Raw genomic sequence first — 19,630 nt, 5'->3', positions numbered from 1 at the left:
ATACAGGAAAAATTTCGAACGAGCCAGGGGTTGCGTCAGGGCATAATTATTGATCAGCTTCTTTCGTAGGGTGATAAAATATTGTATGGAAGTCTCCAAGACCGAATTTCTGATCCGATTCAGTGGTTCGACCAATACTCAGTTTTTCCTCCGGCTCGGTGAACATACCCCTTTGGCAATACTGACAAAATTTCAAACGGGCCCGGGGTGGCGTGAGGGCATAATTATTGATCTGATTATTTCGTAGGGTCATAAAATATTGTATGGAAGTCTCCAAGACCGAATTTATGATCCGATTCAGTGGTTCGAGCCATACTCAGTTTTTTCTCCGGCTCGGTGAACATACCCTTTGGCAATATTGGCAAAATTTCAAACGGGCCCAGGGGTGGCGTCAGGGCATAATTATTGACCCGATTCTTTCGTAGGGTCATAAAATTATGTATCGAAGTCTCCAAGAACGAATTTATGATCCGATTCAGTGGTTCGAGCCATACTCAGTTTTTTCTTCGCTTGGTGAACATACCCCTTTGGCAATACTGCCAAAATTTTGAACGGACCCCGGGGTGGCGTGAGTGCATAATTATTGATCCGATTCTTTCGTAGGGTCATAAAATATTGTATGGAAGTCTCCAAGACCGAAATTATGATCCGATTCAGTGGTTCGCGCCATACTCAGTTTTTTCTCCGGCTCGGTCCTTTTGCAATATTGGGAAAATTTCGAACGGGCCGCGGGTGGCGTCAGGGCATAATTATTGATCCGATTCTTTCGTAGGGTCATAAAATATTGTATGGAATTATCCAAGACCGAATTTCTGATCCGATTCAGTGGCTCGACCCATACTATGATTTTTCTCCGGCTCGGTGAACCCCTTTGGCAATCCTGGCAAAATCTCGAATGGGCCACGGGGTGGCGTCAGCGCATAATTATTTATCCGATTCTTTCGTAGGGCTATAAAATATCGTATGGAAGTCACCAAGACCGAATTTATTTTCCGATTCAGTGGTTCGAGCCATACTCAGTTTTTTCTCCTGCTCGGTGAACATACACCTTTGGCAATATGGGTCGAACCACTAAATCGAATCAGAAATTCGGTCTTGGAGACTTCCATACGATATTTTATGCCCATATTGCCACTGATTAAGTATGTTCACCGAATTTCTGATTCAATTCAATATGGTTCGACCCATATTTCCAAAGGGGTATGTTCACCGAGCCGGAGAAAAAACTGAGTATGGGTCGAACCACTTAATAGGATCAGAAATTCGGTCTTAACACCCCGGCCTCTCGTACCACCAATATTGTCCGCTTTGCCCCTGATGGGTTGCCCATCCGGGAACTCACGGCTTTGTTTTTGGTTGCCCAGGTAGAGACTTCCCAGATGGTCACCCATCCTAGTACTACTTCCACATAAGCACGCTTAACCGTGGAGTTTTCATGTGCTCCATAGCCAACTTAGCCCAAAACGTGTTGGTGATGTTAAGAGGCATGACATTACTTATGAACCAATGATCTCTCTTGTCCACGGCCGATGTGGGATAACTTAAGAGTGGGACGATGTTGTGTTAGCCAATGGTAAGCCTAAAACGCGTTGTTGATGTTAAGAAAGAATCGGATCAATAATTATGCCCTTAACCCACCCCGGGGCCCGTTCAAAATTTTGCCAGTATTGCCAAAGGGGCATTGAAGAAACACTAGTCGACCCCGGGCAGGTTACGGATAATCTGGGGGTTAAATAGATGTTTCCCACGAGGGTTGTGTCCGGCAAGATGGTTATTCTTCCGATGACCTGCAAAACAGACACCGTGAGCTTCACTGAGAAGGGGGGGTACCTCCTTGTGACCACCCTCCGGCGTGAGAATCAGACTAGATTGCTCTTGAATATAAGTGTATATTAAGAGAAATGACTAGAGCAGATATCAGATAATATATGGAGATATAAGATAATGATACCGTTCCAAGGTGTTGGAGTATTTATAGCCGAAGGTAGGTTTTCAAGCAGATACAGCCGGCAGAATAGTATTCCTGTTCTACCAACTGTGGGCTACGCACGTGCCATGCTGATGGTTGGTGGGTAGGCAGCGGCTGATAGTGACCAGGCCGGCTGTGTACTATTCCTTTTCCACCAACTGCAGGCTATGGACGTGCCCCGACAGGGGTTGGTGAGTAGGCAGCGGCTGATAGTGACTTTAAGTACTAGAGCGTGCTGCCCGTCGTACTGTTGTCAGTGAGCTGTCGTAGCTTTGGTCAGATCTTTTGTCCATACCTTGGCAGGTACAGTACAAAAGATCCTCCAGTATCGTACGGACTGGCTCATTTGGGCGGGAGTATTCCCGGCTTTGGGCGGGAGTGTTCCCGGCTTGCTCATTCCTTCTTCAGGTGACATTACTGAATTATTTGAGAGTTAGTGCCTTGTGCGTGTAGCCTTGCTGTGCAGGTAGCCTTCCCTGATGGCTAGTATCCGTAGCTGCGGGAACAGGCGAAGTACGTCAACCATTGGGAGGCGTTTCCTGCGGGAGCAGCTTGCGTACTGCGCGTAAGGACGTCGCGTCTCTGAGCATGGTGGATCCTGCGGATCCAGTTGATCTTTGCGCAGACGTCCCTCTTTAAGGTGAGTCTTGCGGGTCCAACAGCGCAGACGTCCCTCTTTGAGGTGAGTCTTGCGGGTCCGACTGCGCAAACGTCTCTGTTTGAGGTGAGTCTTGCGGGTCCAACTGGGCTCTGCTGGGACCTACCTCTTCAGGCATGTTCACCGAGCCAGAGAAAAAACTGAGTATGGGTCGAGCCACTGAATCGGATCAGAATTTCGGTCTTTAATACTTCCATACAATATTTTATAAACATACGAAAGAATCAGATCAATAATTATGCCCTTACACCACCCGCCCGTTCAAAATTTTGCTACTACGGCTAAAGGGGTATGTTCACCGTCAGCCCGAAAAAACCAAGCGAGGGGCCATTCACCGAAAATGACCATATTTTCGGTCCTCGAGACCTGTATCGAATATTTTATGACCCTATGAAAGAATCAGATCAATTTGATGCCCTAAAAGCTTTCCCGTGGCCCGTTCAAAATTTTGCTACTACGACCAAAGAGGTATGTTCACCGTCAGCCCGAAAAAACCAAGCGAGGGGCCATTCACCGAAAATGACCATATTTTCGGTCCTCGAGACCTGTATCGAATATTTTATGACCCTATGAAAGAATCAGATCAATTTGATGCCCCTAGAGCTTTCCCGTGGCCCGTTCGAAATTTTGCTACTACGGCCAAAGGGGTATGTTCACCGTCAGCCCAAAAAAATGAGCATGGGGCTATTCACCGAAAATGACCATATTTTCGATCCTCGAGACGTGTATCGAATATTTTATGACCCTACGAAAGAATCGGAACAATTTGATGTCCCTAGAGCTTGCCCGTGGCCCGTTCGAAATTTTGCTCCTACGGCCAAAGGGGTATGTTCACCGTCAGCCCGAAAAAAATGAGAATGTGGCTATTCACCGATAATGACCATATTTTCGATCCTCGAGACCTGTATTGAATATTTTATGACCCTACGAAAGAATCGGATTAATTTGATGCCCCTAGAGCTTTCCCGTGACTAGTTCGAAATTTTGCTACTACGGTCGAAGGGGGTATGTTCACCGTCAGCCCGAAAAAACTGAGTATTGAGCTATTCACCGAAAATAATCATATTTTCGGTCCTGGAGACCTGCAACGAATATTTTATGACCCTACAAAAGAATCAGATCAATATAATGTTCCAAGAGCTTTCCCGTGGCCCGTTCGAAATTTTGCTACTACGGCCGAAGGGGTATCTACACCGTCAGCCCGAAAAAAATGAGTATGGGGCTATTCACCGAAAATAACCATATTTTCGGTCCTGGAGACCTGCATCAAATATTTTATGACCCTACGAAATAATCGGATCTTTTTGACGTCCCTTGAGCTTTCCCATGGCCTGTTCGAAATTTTGCTACTACGGCCAAAGGGGAATGTTCACCGTCAGCCAGAAAAAAATGAGAATGAGGCTATTCACCAAAAATAATCATATTTTCGGTCCTGGAGACCTGCATCGAATATTTTATGACCCTACGAAAGAATCGGATCAATTTTATGTCCCTAAAACTTCCTCGTGGCCCGTTCGGAATTTTGCTACTATGGCCAAAGGACCGTCAGCCCAAAAAAAATGAGAATGAGGCTATTCACCGAAAATGACCATATTTTCGGTCCTAGAGAGCTGCATCGAATATTTTATGACCCTATGAAAGAATCGGATCAATTTGATGTCCCTAAAACTTCCTCGTGGCACGTTCGGAATTTTGCTACTACGGCCAAAGGACCGTCAGCCCAAAAAAACTGAGCATTGGGGCTATTCACCGAAAATGACCATATTTTCGGTCCTGGAGACCTGTATCGAATATTTTATGACCCTACGAAGAAATCGGATCATTTTGATGCCCCTGGAGCTTTCCCGTGGCCCGTTCGAAATTTTGCTACTACGACCAAAGGGGTATGTTCACCGTCAGTCCGAAAAAACTAAGCATAGGGGCTATTCACCGAAAATGACCATATTTTCGGTTCTCGAGACCTGTATCGAATATTTTATTACCCTACGAAAGAATCAGATCAATTTGATACCCCTAAAGCTTTCCCGTGACCAGTTCGAAATTTTGCTAATACGACCCAAGGGGTATGTTCACCATCAGCCCAAAAAAATTGAGTATGGGGCTATTCACCGAAAATGACCATATTTTCGTTCCTAAAGACCTGCATCGAATATTTTATGACCCTACAAAAAAATCGGATCAATTTGATGTCCCTAGAGCTTTCACGAGGCCCGTTCTAAGTTTTTCTACTACGGCCAAAGGGGTATGTTCACCGTCAGCCCAAAAAAACTGAACATGGGGCTATTCACCGAAAATGACCATATTTTCGGTCCTGAAGACCTGCATCGAATATTTTATTACCCTACGAAAGAATCAAATCCATTTTATGTCCTTAGAGCTTCCCCGTGGCCCGTTCGGAATTTTGATACTACGGCCAAAGGACCGTCAGCCCAAAAAAACTGAGCATTGGGGCTATTCACCGAAAATGACCATATTTTAGGTCATGGAGACCTGCATCGAATATTTTATGACCTTACGAAAGAATCAGATCAATTTGATGCCCCTAAAGCTTTCCCGTGGCCCGTTCGAAATTTTGCTACTACGCCCAAAGGGGTATGTTTACCGTCAGCCGAAAAAACTGAGCATGGTGCTATTCACCGAAAATGACCATATTTTCGGTCCTGGAGACTTGCATCGAATATTTTATTACCCTACGAAGGAATCGGATCAATTTGCTGTCCCTAAAGCTTTCCCGTGGCCCGTTCGAAATTTTGCTACCACGACCAAAAGGGTATGTTTACCGTCACCCTGAAAAAACTGAGCACGGGGCTATTCGATGCCCCTAGAGCTTCTTCGTGGCCCGTTCGAAACTGAGCATGGGTCTATTCACCGAAAATGACCATATTTTCGGTCCTCGAGACCTGCATCGAATATTTTATGAGCCTACGAAAGAATCAGATCAATTTGATGTCCCTAAAGCTTTCCCATAGCCCGTTCGAAATTTTGCTACTACGGCCAAAGGGGTATGTTCACTGTCAGCCGAAAAAACTGAGAATGGGGCTATTCACCGAAAATGACAATATTTTGGTTTCTAAAGACCTGCATCAAATATTTTATGACCCTACGAAAGAATCGGATCATTTTGATGCCCCTGGAGCTTTCCCGTGGCCCGTTCGAAATTTTGCTACTACGGCCATGTTCACTGTCAGCCCGGAAAAAATGAGTATGGTGCTATTCACCGAAAATGACCATATTTTGGGTCGTATACACCTGCATCAAATATTTTATGACCCTACAAAAGAATCGGATCAATTTGATGCCCCTAGAGCTTTCCCATGGCCCGTTCGAAATTTTTCTATTACGCCCAAAGGGGTATGTTCACCTTCAGCCGAAAAAACTGAGCATGGGGCTATTCACCGAAAATGACCATATTTTGGGTCCTAGAGACATGCATCGAATATTTTATGACCCTACGAATATTTTATGACCCTATGTAAAATATTCGATGCAGGTCTCCAGGTCCCAAAATTTGGTCATTTTCGATGCAGGTCTCCATGACCTGGAGGTATGGTCATTTTCGATGCAGGTCCCAAAATATGGTCATTTTCGATGCAGGTCTCCAGGCCAAAAAGGTATGTTCACCGTCACCGAAAATGACCATATTTTCGGTCCTGGAGACCTACATCGAATATTTTATGACCCTACGAAAGAATCGGATCAATTTGATGCCCCTCGATCTTTCCCGTGGCCCGTTCGAAATTTTGCTACTACGGCCATGTTCACCGTCAGCCCGGAAAAAATGAGTATGGGGCTATTCACCGAAAATGACAATATTTTGGGTTCTGGAGACCTGCATCGAATATTTTATGACCCTGCAAAAGAATCGAATCAATTAGATGTCCCAAGAGCTTTCCCGTGACCAGTTCGACATTTTGCTACTACGGCCAAAATGTTATGTTCACCGTCAGCCCGAAAAAACTGAGCATGGGGCTATTCACCGAAAATTACCATATTTTGGGTCTTTGAGACCTGCAACGAATATTTTATGACCCTACGAAAGAATCGGATCAATTTGATACCTCTAGAGCTTTCCCGTGGGCCGTTCAAAAGTTTGCTACTACGCCCAAAAGGGTATGTTTACTGTCAGCTTGAAAAAACTGAGTATGGGGCTACTCACCGAAAATGACCATATTTTGGGACCTGGAGACCTGTATCGAATATTTTATGACCCTACGAAAGAATCGGATCAATTTGATGCCCCTAGATCTTTCCCGTGACCCGTTCGAAATTTTGCTACTACGGCCAAAAGGTTATGTTCACCATCAGCCGAAAAAACTGAGCATGGGTCTTTTCACCGAAAATGAGCATATTTTCGGTCCTGGAGACCTGCATCGAATATTTTATTACCCTACGAAAGAATTGGATCAATTTGTTTTCCCTAAAGCTTTCTCGTAGCTCGTTTGAATTTTTGCTAATACGACCAAAGGGGTATGTTCACTGTCAGCCGAAAAAACTGAGCATAAGGCTATTCACCAAAAATTACCATATTTTCGGTCCTGGAGACCCGCATCGAATATTTTATGACCCTACGAAAGAATCAGATCAACTTGATGTCCCTAAAGCTTTCCCGTAACCCGTTCAAAATTTTTTACTACGGCCAAAAAGGTATGTTCACCGTCAGCCCGAAAAAATGAGCATGGGGCTATTCACCGAAAATGACCATATTTTCGATCCTCGAGACGTGTATCGAATATTTTATGACCCTACGAAAGAATCAGATTAATTTGATGCCCCTAGAGCTTTCCCGTGACCAGTTCGAAATTTTGCTACTATGGACGAAGAGGGTATGTTCACCGTCAGTCCGAAAAAATTGAGTATGGGGCTATTCACCTAAAATGACCATATTTTCGGTCCTGGAGACCTGCATCGAATATTTTATGACCCTACGAAAGAATCGGATCAATTTATGTCCCTAGAGCTTTCCCGTGGCCGGTTCGAAATTTTGCTACTACGGCCATGTTCACCGTCAGCCCGGAAAAAATGAGTATGGGGCTATTCACCGAAAATGACCATATTTTGGGTCCTGGAGACCTACATCGAATATTTTAAGACTCTACGAAAGAATCGGATCAATTTATGTCCCTAGAGCTTTCCCGTGGCCCGCTCGAAATTTTGCTACTACGGCCATGTTCACCGTCAGCCCGGAAAAAATGAGTATGGGGCTATTCACCGAAAATGACCATATTTTCGATCCTGGAGACCTGCTTCGAATATTTATGACCCTACGAAAGAATCGGATCAATTTGATGCCCCTAAAGCTTTCCCGTGGCCCGTTCGAAATTTTGGTACTACGGCCAAAGGGGTATGTTCACCGTCAGCCAAAAAAAACTGAGCATGGGGCTATTCAACGAAAATGACCATATTTTAGGTACTGGAGACCTGCATCGATCATTTTAAGACCTTACGAAAGAATCATATCAATTTTATGTCCCTAAAGCTTTCCCGTGGCCCGTTCGAAATTTTGCTACTACGCCAAAAGGGGTATGTTCACCGTCAGCCGAAAAAACTGAGCATGGTGCTATTCACCGAAAATGACCATATTTTAGGTCCTGGAGACCTGCATCGAATAATTTATGACCCTACGGAAGAATCGGATCAATTTGATGCCCCCAGAGCTTTCCCGTGGCCCGTTCGAAATTTTGCTACTACGCCCAATAGGGTATGTTCACCGTCAGCCGAAAAAACTGAGCATGGGGCTATTCACCGAAAATGACCATATTTTCGGTCCTGGAGACCTGAATCGAATATTTTATGACCCTACGAAAGAATCGGATCAATTTGATGTCCCTAAAGCTTTCCCGTGACCCGTTCGAAATTTTTCTACTACGGCCAAAAAGGTATGTTCACCGTCAGCCATAAAAAACTGAGCATGGGGATATTCACCGAAAATGACCATATTTTCTTTCCTGGAGACCTGCATCGAGTATTTTATAAACCTACGAAATATTCAGATCAATTTGATGTTCCTAGAGCTTTCCCGTGGCCTGTTCAAAATATTGCTACTACGGCCAAAGGAGTATGTTCAACGTCAGCCGAAAAAACTGAGCATGGGTCTATTCACCGAAAATGACCATATTTTGGGACATGGAGACCTGCATCGAATATTTTATGACCATACGAAAGAATCGGATCAGAAATTTGGTCTTGGTGACTTCCATACAATATTTTATTACCTTACGAAAGAATTGGATCCACAATTTGCCCTGATGCCACCCCGGGGCCCGTTCGAAATTTTGCCAGTATTGCCAAAGGGGTATGTTCACCGAGCCGGAGAAAAAACTGAGTATGGGTCGACACTGTATCGGATCAGAATTTCGGTCTTGGAGACTTCCATACAATATTTTATAAACATACGAAAGAATCGGATCAATAATTATGCCCTTACGACACCCCGGGGCCCGTTCGAGTTTTTGCTTGTATTGCCTAAGGGGTATGTTTACTAAGCCGGAGAAAAAACTGAGTATAGGTCAAACCACTTAATCGGATCAGAAATTCGTTCTTGCAGACTTCCATACAATATTTTATAAACATACGAAAGAATTAGAACAATAATTATGCCCTTACGCCACCATGGGCCCGTTTGAAATTTTGCCAGTATTGCCAAATGGGTATGTTCACCAAGCCGGAGAAAAAACTGAGTATGGGTCGAACCACTGAATCGGATCAGAAATTCGGTCTTGGAGACTTCCATACAATATTTTTAAAACATACAAAAGAATCAGATCAATAATTATGCCCTGAAGCCACCTCGCGGCCCGTTCGAAATTTTGCCAGTATTGCCAAAGGGGTATGTTCACCGAGCCGGAGAAAAAACTGAGTATGGGTCGAACCACTAAATCGGATCAGAAATTCGGTCTTGGAGACTTCCATACAATATTTTATAAACATACGAAAGAATCAGATCAATAATTATGACCTTACGCCACCTCGGGGCCCGTTCGAAATTTTGCCTGTATTGCCTAAGGGGTATTATTACTAAGCCGGAGAAAAAACTGAGTATGGGTCAAACCACTTAATCGGATCAGAAATTCGGTCTTAGAGACTTCCATACAATATTTTATAAACATACGAAAGAATCGGAACAATAATTATGCCCTTACGCCACCTTGGGCCCGTTCGAAATTTTGCCAGTGTTGCCAAAGGGGTATGTTCACCAAGCCGGAGAAAAAACTGAGTATGGGTCGAACCACTGAATCGGATCAGAAATTCGGTCTTGGAGACTTCCATACAATATTTTTAAAACATACAAAAGAATCAGATCAATAATTATGCCCTTACGCTACCACGGGGCCCTTCGAAATTTTGCTTGTATTGCTAAAGGGGTAGTTCACCGAGCCGGGGAAAAAAGTGAGTATGGGTTGAACCACTAAATCGGATCAGAAATTTGTTCTTGGTGACTTCCATACAATATTTTAATACCCTACGAAAGAATCGGATCAATAATTATGCCATGACGCCACCCCGGGGCCCGTTCGAAATTTTGCCCGTATTGCCAAAGGGGTATGTTCACCGAGCCGGAGAAAAAACTGAGTATGGGTCGAACCACTGAATCAAATCAGAAATTTGGTCTTGGTGACTTCCATACAATGTTTTATTAACTACGAAAGAATCGGATCAATAATTATGTCCTGACGCCACCCCGTGGCCCGTTCGAAATTTTGCCAGTATTGCCAAAGGGGTATGTTCCCCGAGCCGGAGAAAAAACTGAGTATGGGTCGGACCACTGAATCGAATCAGAAATTCGGTCTTTCAGACTTCCATACAATATTTTTAAAACATACAAAAGAACCAGATTAATAATTATGCCATGACGCCACCCCGGGGCCCATTCGAAATTTTGCCAGTATTGCCAAAGTAGTATGTTAACCGAGCCGGACAAACAAGTGAGTATGGGTCGAACCACAGAATCGTATCAGAAATTCGGTCTTGGAGACTTCCATACAATATTTTATAAACATACGACAGAATCGGAACAATAATTATGTCCTTACGCCACCCCTGGGCACGTTTGAAATTTTGCCAGTATTACTAAAGAGGTATGTTCACCAAGCCGGAGAAAAAACTGAGCAGGGGTCGAACCACTGAATCGGATAAAAAATTTGGTCTTGGTGACTTCCATACAATATTTTATTACCCTACGAAAGAATCGGGTCAATAATTATGCTCTTAGGCCACCCCGGGGCCCGTTCGAAATTTTGCCAGTATTGCCAAAGGGGTATGCTTACCAAGCTTAAGAAAAAACTGAGTATGGGTCGAAACACTGAATCAGATCAGAAATTTGGTATTGGTGACTTCCATACAATATTTTATATTTAATAACTCATTTAATTTCACAAAATCATAAGATGTCACATAACAGTATTCATAAGATAATCATAACAAAATATGACAAATAATATATTGTTCATTTTTTGCTAATATCCTAATGGTCTTTGATAGCGTTTTCTTCAAGTCTCGAGTTAACCAAAAGTCAAACCTGTAACATTGCATAAAATAAAGTTTATCAACACAAAGGTTGGTGAGAAATTCATAGTTTTTGAACAAATATGTATATAATAAGAAATTCCACAACTTGTATACGAAACAATAAATAATTACAATAATTTGGATAATTAAATCGTTAATAAGAATAGATTAACGACACCTTGCTATAAGGGGATGCCAAATATACTAGGATTTATACGAAATCGTTGATAAGAATACATTAACGACACATTCCTATAAGGGGATGCCATATAGTCTAGGATTTATATGAAATCGTTAATAAGAATGCATTAACGACACCTTGCTATAAGGGGATGCCAAATAGTCTAGGATTTATATGAAATCGTTAATAAGAATACATTAACGACACCTTGCTATAATGGGATGCCAACTAGTCTAGGATTTATGAATCAACCCTCCAAAAGCGGTAAACACATTAGCATGTAGGCATGTAAGCATAAAACACCAAATTGAGCATTTATTTAAGTAAAGTATAAAATAATGTTTGTGGTTTAAGACTCAAGTATAAAGCATTTAGTTTGAATAAATATGAAATATCACCCTCAAAACGAAAGATGGAAAACGGGGTGTGAAAGTACTCACATTTCAAGTATAAAACTTGATCGGTAAAAGACAGGAAATCGGAAGGACGGAGTTTAACGAGCAAAGCCTAGATAAAAAGGAAAAGCCTTGAATTAGAAAGGTTGTTTTAGGAAAACTTTAAAATATAAGATAAGAAATGTAAACAATTAAAGTTTAAGGATTAAAATGTAACTATTTAAGAAATTATAACAATAGTCCTTTAAAAATATAAGTTTACTCGAAACCGGGTTAAAGTATCTCGCCTTAATATTTACCCAACCTATGGTAAGTAATAAGGGGGGTAAGAATGCAAGAATGCAAGTCCCTTTATAATATAGATACTAAAACGGGTTTTAACGAGTGTTCGGGTTGTTGGTTCGGGTCTTGATAATTGGTCAAACCCAAAGTTAACTTTCCAAAATATTAAATTTTATGAGATAACTCATAAAAATTAAGAAGACATAACCAAGTATGTAATTCTATTGTTTTAGAACTAACAACGTACGTTAAGCGAGTGTTCAGTTTTGTCGGTCCAAACTTTGTTATAGGATCAAGTTGGATCCAACATTTCCATGTACTTTAGAAAATAATTAAAATCAGTTTATAAAGTATTTTTAAAGATTCATACAAGTCTTGATAGCTAAAAACACACTTGTGTGTCTTAAGCGAGTGAAAATCGGTTTGGTTCTGTTTCCATCTCACAATAAGTTCATAGATGGTTTCCACATGCCCAAATATCAAAGAACTTGTATAATAATTTATAAATGAAGATACTTAAGTTTTATAACCAAAAAGTTAATAATAAAGTCTTTAAACGAAAGTTCGGTTTTTGGCCTGGCTCTTGTTTCGGATTAAGGCCGAGGTAAGATTCTACAAACTCATAACCATATAACTTATATAAATGATTTTAGAAATTTAAATCTACATAAAACATGTTTAAACAATTATTTAACAAAACTAGTAAACAAAGTTCGGTTTACGGTTTAGAGCTATTTGCGGTTAAACCGAGACTAGTCTCTATAAACCCATAACCATGGAACTTTATAAATATGATATACAAACTAAAATGAGCATGGTCAGTAAGCAATAATAAAGTTAGATGGTTAGATGCGGAAAATATATAATAAGGACCACGAAAGTCCTCCATGTAGCCTTGTCTTACGAGGCCCGACACTTCACCGACCGAGGCCGGAGAAATGACCACCAAAGGTAACAAGGGGTGTATATTATATATGTGTTGTGCCATAAGCTTCAAGTATTAATAATAAGAGTTAGTAAACTAATTAAATGCAAAACTTGTCAGTTTGACTTTTTGAAAGTCAAACCTTCAAGAACAAAGAAAAACAACCTTAAAGAACCTTGAATTTGAGTGAGAGAGAGAGAGAGTTATGAGCAGGGATTAAGGTAGGAGAGGGCCGTGTATTTATAGGGTAAGCTTAAATGGGTTAAACAAGTGATTTAATGGTTAAAAACCGGATTTTGGATAATAGACCCAACAACAAAACACCTTTGGCAGCTGCTGATCTGTGGCCGCCGCGCCATGCGACCTCAGGAGCCTCCCCCATCGCTTAGCGCGATGGGGTGTATGGCTGGAATATTTTTCAAGTTTCAAAAATGACAGATTCGCCCCCGGAGTTGGTTTTAAGTGTTTTTAACGCGTTTTAAGGACCAGAAAGGATGTTTTCAAGACCCAACAAGTATAAAACAATATTGTAACATAAAAACCATCATTTTGATTATCTCATAAGTTTCGGTTTACAAAACGGGCCGGTATACATAATAAATGGTTACAAAACAAATACTAACGCGACCCAAAATTAACGAATGTCACATGACACAGCCTCGAGTGTTTGACTAACCACAATCAATAAAGCGTGTAATGGTTTCATATAAAAATTAACTAAATAAAATAAAGTGTGTGATGTTTGAATGTGATTGGATTAAGATAAATAAACAAGCCACACCCGCTCAAGCTCACCGAACGCTTGTTATCCGGCTCATACCCTTGCCCAAAACTAATAAATGATAAGACTTAAATCCTTAACAAGTGGGGTTATTGGGCCAACAATTTTTATTATCTAGCTCAACCTAACTATCATCCTAGCATTTAAGTGAAGATCACTAGAAGATTGAAGAGAGAAGATATGATAAAGACAGAAGAGATATGGTGTGATTTACCTTTTTGTATTTAGTTTTATAATGTGTTAATATTATAGTTGTGGTGGCTCAAGGTTTTTTAATTTCACTTTTGGAATATGTAGTTATATAACATTTTGCTTCTTTTGAATATGTAAATATATAGAGTATGATAGATTGTTAAAATTTTATCATGTGAATGACTGAAAAGTTTAGTTCACACTCATGATAGTTGTTTGCCTCTTGAAACATATGACTATAGATGCACAAACTGGTTATTTTCGTTATTTTCAGGAATCAGAAATGTTTAAATCTGAACAAGGTGGAAACCGATTCCGGGTATGGTCGGGTATTTGAACGGGTTTTTATCAAGTTTTGGGTTGAATTTTGACCGGGTATTAGTGGGACCGGTTCCGGTGGGTCCAGGTTGGTTTCTGTTCCAGGTAGGGGTGTTCACAGTCCGGTTTTCGCGTTTTTGATTTTCATAAACCGAAACCCAACCATTGAAATCTTAAACCGAACCAAACTGAAGCGTTAATAACGGTTTCGTTTTACGGTTTAGACTTGTTGGGCTTTTATGTAAACTATCCAAAATAATTTATAATATTTTATGGTAAAGCTCTCAATAATTTACGTTTAACAAGGTTAAACACTCACTGATTTTGGGTTTGGCATTTATAAAGGCTGATTAAAGTCTATGGGTATCATATTTGGGCTTAGCCCATTGTTTAATAATATTTTTTTGTCAATATTTGTTAATGTATATTATATGCACTAATAACTTTTATTTGATTATTGTCTAGTAATATATTTTTGTACACATATATAATATACAAAAATTTAAAATTAAATATAATTAAATCATACGGTCTAGTCTGGTCCGGTTTCATACGGTTTGAAAGTTTTCAAACCAACCGGCCGAAAGTTAAGAAAAAACCAACCGTGAAACCAAACCAATGATCGGTTTGAACGGTTTCATAGTTTCGAACCGAGCCGTTAAATTCACTAGAACGTGTAACAAATAAATAAGTAAAAAAGTGAGTTTAAATACGATTATTTTATGTAGATAAATAAACAAACCACAACCTTTCAAGCTCGGCTAATGCTTGTTATCCAGGTTATACCACTACACAAAGGCAACAAAACGCCCTAGAGGGGCGGTGTTCCACGCTCTGGGTGGGTGATATGGCATAGGGCTTCAGTTCACTACATACGTCGTTGGCATAAACTTATCTTCACATTTGCATACAGCAAACATCAGGCGCCAGTACTAACGCTGAGCAGCGAGTCGAATCGGTTCAACCCGAACCAACCCTGAGAGAACATATACTTAACCTTGTTTAATTTTTTTAATGTTTAATCTGTTTTTAAAATTATTCAACTATTCAAGTACCTTATTTATTTATTTTAGCTTGTAACACACAGAGAATTAAAAAAGTGCATAATGTAATATTTTGCTTTGAAATAAAGTATTCTCAATTTCCATATAAACTTTGAATCCCATTGAAAAGGTTATGTGAAATACAAGCTATCAAAACATGGTACGGCAATCTGCACACATACACATGTTCATTCACTATAAGTAAAACACTCAAAACCTTGATTCATTCACTAGATAAAAAATGAAGGATCACAAAATATTATTATTATTCCTTATTTCAATTTTGGTTACATATGTAACTGCTAGAGTCACAACATTGTCAAAGGATCAAGTCACATGTACCATGTGTGATGTTTGTGACAACCCATGTCAACCACCACCCGTGATTATCCCCCCTCCGCCGCCACCCCCTCCCACCACTGACATTGACTGCCCACCATCGCCTTTTCAACCTCAACCCACCACACCTTCGGTTCCAACATTTTTCTTATTATTCCCCTCCCCCTCTCTTCCCTGTTGGCGGTGGGGGCAGTCCTGGTGGGGGCGGGTATGGATATGGTTATGGCTACCCTACAACGTCGACGCCGCCACCAAACCCCATTGTCCCTTACTACCCATATTATTATTACAACCCATCACCTTCCCATCATGAATCATCTTCCTTTGAATCAAAGATTTACCCAATTTATATCATTATGTCACTTGAGTTTCTCCTTTTGTTTTTATAATTTGAATTGCCAATATATATATATACATGCAAATGTAATAAAATAATAAGCATTTCTCATTGGTATTTACTTCAATTACATGCGGAAGAATATGCTGCAAATAGAGATGGAAGGAATAAGCGGCACGACTAGTAACTAGGGCTGTAAACGAGTCGAGCTGACTGAGTTCCCAACCAAGAGTGTTTTATACTTGTAATAATATTATTTTGCTAACAAATTGCAATTATAAGATATAAAGTATTATTTATGCAACTTGTTATAACTTACATAATTAAAAGTTTTCTACTCGTGTAGCACACAACTACCTATCCTAGTCTATTGATATGTGCGTATTTTGAATATGATCATAATAATTAGATTATTAGATACGCAAAAATTAAGCATGCAAATTTGTCCCACCCTTAAAAAGGTTATGGTTCTTGATGAATATAGAAGCATTATTTAATTTTTATTTTGTTTTTTAAAACGTAAATACGGGCAATTTTATAGTTGGCATGGCTTGTATAAATATATAATTAAATGCCTTGTTTTCGTACCAAGCTAAAAATGTGTGTTGTTTAACGTATGAACTATGAAGTTGTATCCGGCCATCGATCTCACTTTATTTATAAACGAATGATATAAATACACCGACTCAAAATAAAAGAAAATAGCAAAGGCATTAGTAGTTGTTTTGCTTAAAATCAAAATTGAATCAAGTCAACGCTGTCAACAAAGTTATAGGTGTATGTTTGTCATTTATGAAAGATGTTATAGGCATTTAGTAAACTTTGGTTGAGATGTGACATGGGGCTGATACTTGAGGGACTGCTTGTGCCAATTTCCAAACTCGATTTGTTACCCGCTCGCTAACGGCTAAATTGGGAATTAAGGTTTATAATAGGGACGTTGAGCCGGCCTTGGACTTGCATATATGCATGATGCTTGAACTTCCAACATATTGATATTGTAAACTTTTATCAAATCATGTTGTCTTTCATCTTCTAAGTTCCAAGTACACTCTTAAAACATTAAGATTTAAACTTTTAACATATACATTGATATTGTGATACACAAACTTTGATTGCATATCCAGGCAAGATGCATTTCATTAAACATGTGCATCAAGTTAAAAATGTTGCATGCTAGCCCGTTAGAAGTTGATTCATATGTTATTTTAATATGACACCAGCTAGGACTTATTATCTAATACCACATACCTGTTTTTTAGAATCATACACGCAAAAGGTTTTAGGTTTTATTTTATACTCTCACTTGACACATTTCTCTAATAGTACTTCATTTTATTTTATTTGTTTTGATTTATTATTTTAAAATAGAAAACGGATTGTATTATTTATATATTGTATCATTGTATGCCGTAAAATATCAACTCATTTTCTAAATTCGAACACTCATAAATATTAAATGGATCGGCCCGTTAGAGAAGGTAATGTATGTTGGGCCTAAACTTTGGAAGTGAAAATTTGTTGGATTATTTCTCGAACCATATATAATTATTACTAGAGGTGCATAAATCGGGTTTTTCAATCTCCGGTTCTAAGTATGATCGGGTACTGGCAATAACCAGGTTGTGTCCGGGTATTGTCTCTAAAAACCATGCCCTATGCATCGAGTGTAGGTCGGGTATAGAACCAGCATTCTACATCCGGGTATTTAAATACTTTATTTTCATTTTCAGGTATTCTAAATGGGTTTTTCCGGGTATATATTGGATTTTTAAGGGGTTGCACTTTTTAATGGTATTTTCGGGCTTTCTCGGGTATTTATAAAACCCGGTTTCGGGTATTGAAAAAAACTGATTCCGAGTATGAAACCGGTTTCGGTTTTCGGGTATTACCGGGTATAAATCGGGCCTGATTTCGGGTACGGGTTTTGGTATTGAAATGCATACCCTATCAGTACCCTACGGGTAAGGTCGGGTACAGGTTCGTGTATTAAACACGAGGGTATAAGAAAAACCGGTTCCAGACAATTTTTTCCAGGCCCGGTTTCGGATTCGGGTTTTGTTGTGCACCTCTAATTATTACTCAATTAGGATAGGACATTTGGACTATAGGAGATGAAGCCACGTAACATTAATATATATTGTCGTGAAGTGGAACAACATAATGCAATACGGCTAACATTTAATGAAGGCACCACTAAGACCTCTTAGGCTAGGGAAATCCCCTCTATATGTTGAGAAATAAATCGGTTAACTGAACCGGTTTGAAAGTTGAGTTGAAACTGGTTTGAATTCGATTATGCGGACATTAGTTTGAAACCAATTAAAACTATAAATTTGGAACCGATTTGCAATTTTCTTTACCAAAATTGAGCAAAAACAGGTTAAAACCCGAACCGAAACCGATTGTAACATGGTCAAGAAACCGGTCAACCCAAACCTAAACAGGTGATAAACCGGTTTTGACTTTTGGTAACCAAACCAAGCAAGTTTCAATCCAAACCGGTTTAGAGATTTAAAACTGTTTGTGCCCCTCGAATCCCCTCTAAGATACTTACCCAAAGGACGACACCCGAACCACCTCAAACAACGCATACAACTAGTAATGGTGGTCTAGATATGAACTAAGGAAGCACTCATAGCAAGTACGCTGTATTGAAGATCATGAAATGCAATAATTCATTTTAAGGAAGGGGTGAGTCTAACATAGGTTAGAGGTAGTTCGCGCTACCTCTCAACTTTCTTAATGAAGTACATTTTTTGTGCAACTACCTTTCAACTTTCTTAATAGTTTTTTGTTATGTGACGTCCTAGTCAGCATTGGCTAATTTTATCAAAAGTAACGCAATAATAAAACTGTTATACAAATCTTTCTTTCTTCACATTCTCATCTCATCCTAAAGAATTTTAATTTTTAAATAACTAGCAAATTAAATTTCTGAAAACTCAAAAACAAATAAAAATGCATAGATTATAAATTTTAAATACTTGGTAACAACACTTTATTCAATAAACAAAATAAATAAAAATATTATTCTCAATTCCACGGCTTTTGAATTTTGTTATGACTTCATAAGTGACACTCGGTGCTCTGTACGATCACTTGATCCTTCATTTGAAACAAAAAATAGTTACAAACTCGTGGCGAAAAACCCGACGTTCGTTGTTCCACAGAGTCCAAGTTTTCGGAAACATAGACCCAAGCCTTTGCTAACAATACCTTTTCACAGGTCCATCTTCGTAAGCCTACCCTAATTATCGGTTGGTGAATTGGTTGGGGATTTGGTTGCTCCATATAAATGATGGTTTGAAGAGAAATTGATAATATGGTTGTAGAATAGTGTGTATAAAATTAGTGGAGAGTGTTATCTAATAGGCGTGAAAACAAACAAATAAAAAATATATTGCTTTTCTTTTTGGTTTTTGAATTTTTTACTGTTACCGTCATAAAATTGACCAGTCAACTCTTCAACTCGTTGTGCCGTGAACGAACCTCACGAAAACGGTTGGAAAAATGTGAAGAGGGGGTGTTCACCTTGTTGTGAAAACCCCCCCAACCCCCCCCCCCCCCCCCCCCCCCCGCGGTTAGTGATCTAATTAGTAATCTTAACCATATTTTTTCCTTCTTCAACAACCACCATTATATTCAATTTAATTTAGGCTCCACTAAAATGGCCCATCATTAATCCACAACCCGTACAATTTT

This window comes from Bidens hawaiensis, unplaced genomic scaffold (assembly GCF_021521415.1).
Source record: "Bidens hawaiensis isolate Kalapana, Puna unplaced genomic scaffold, B.hawaiensis_p1.1 tig00037149_1, whole genome shotgun sequence".
In the NCBI taxonomy this organism is placed as follows: Eukaryota; Viridiplantae; Streptophyta; class Magnoliopsida; order Asterales; family Asteraceae; genus Bidens; species Bidens hawaiensis.
Note: the sequence above shows the minus strand (reverse complement) of the source record.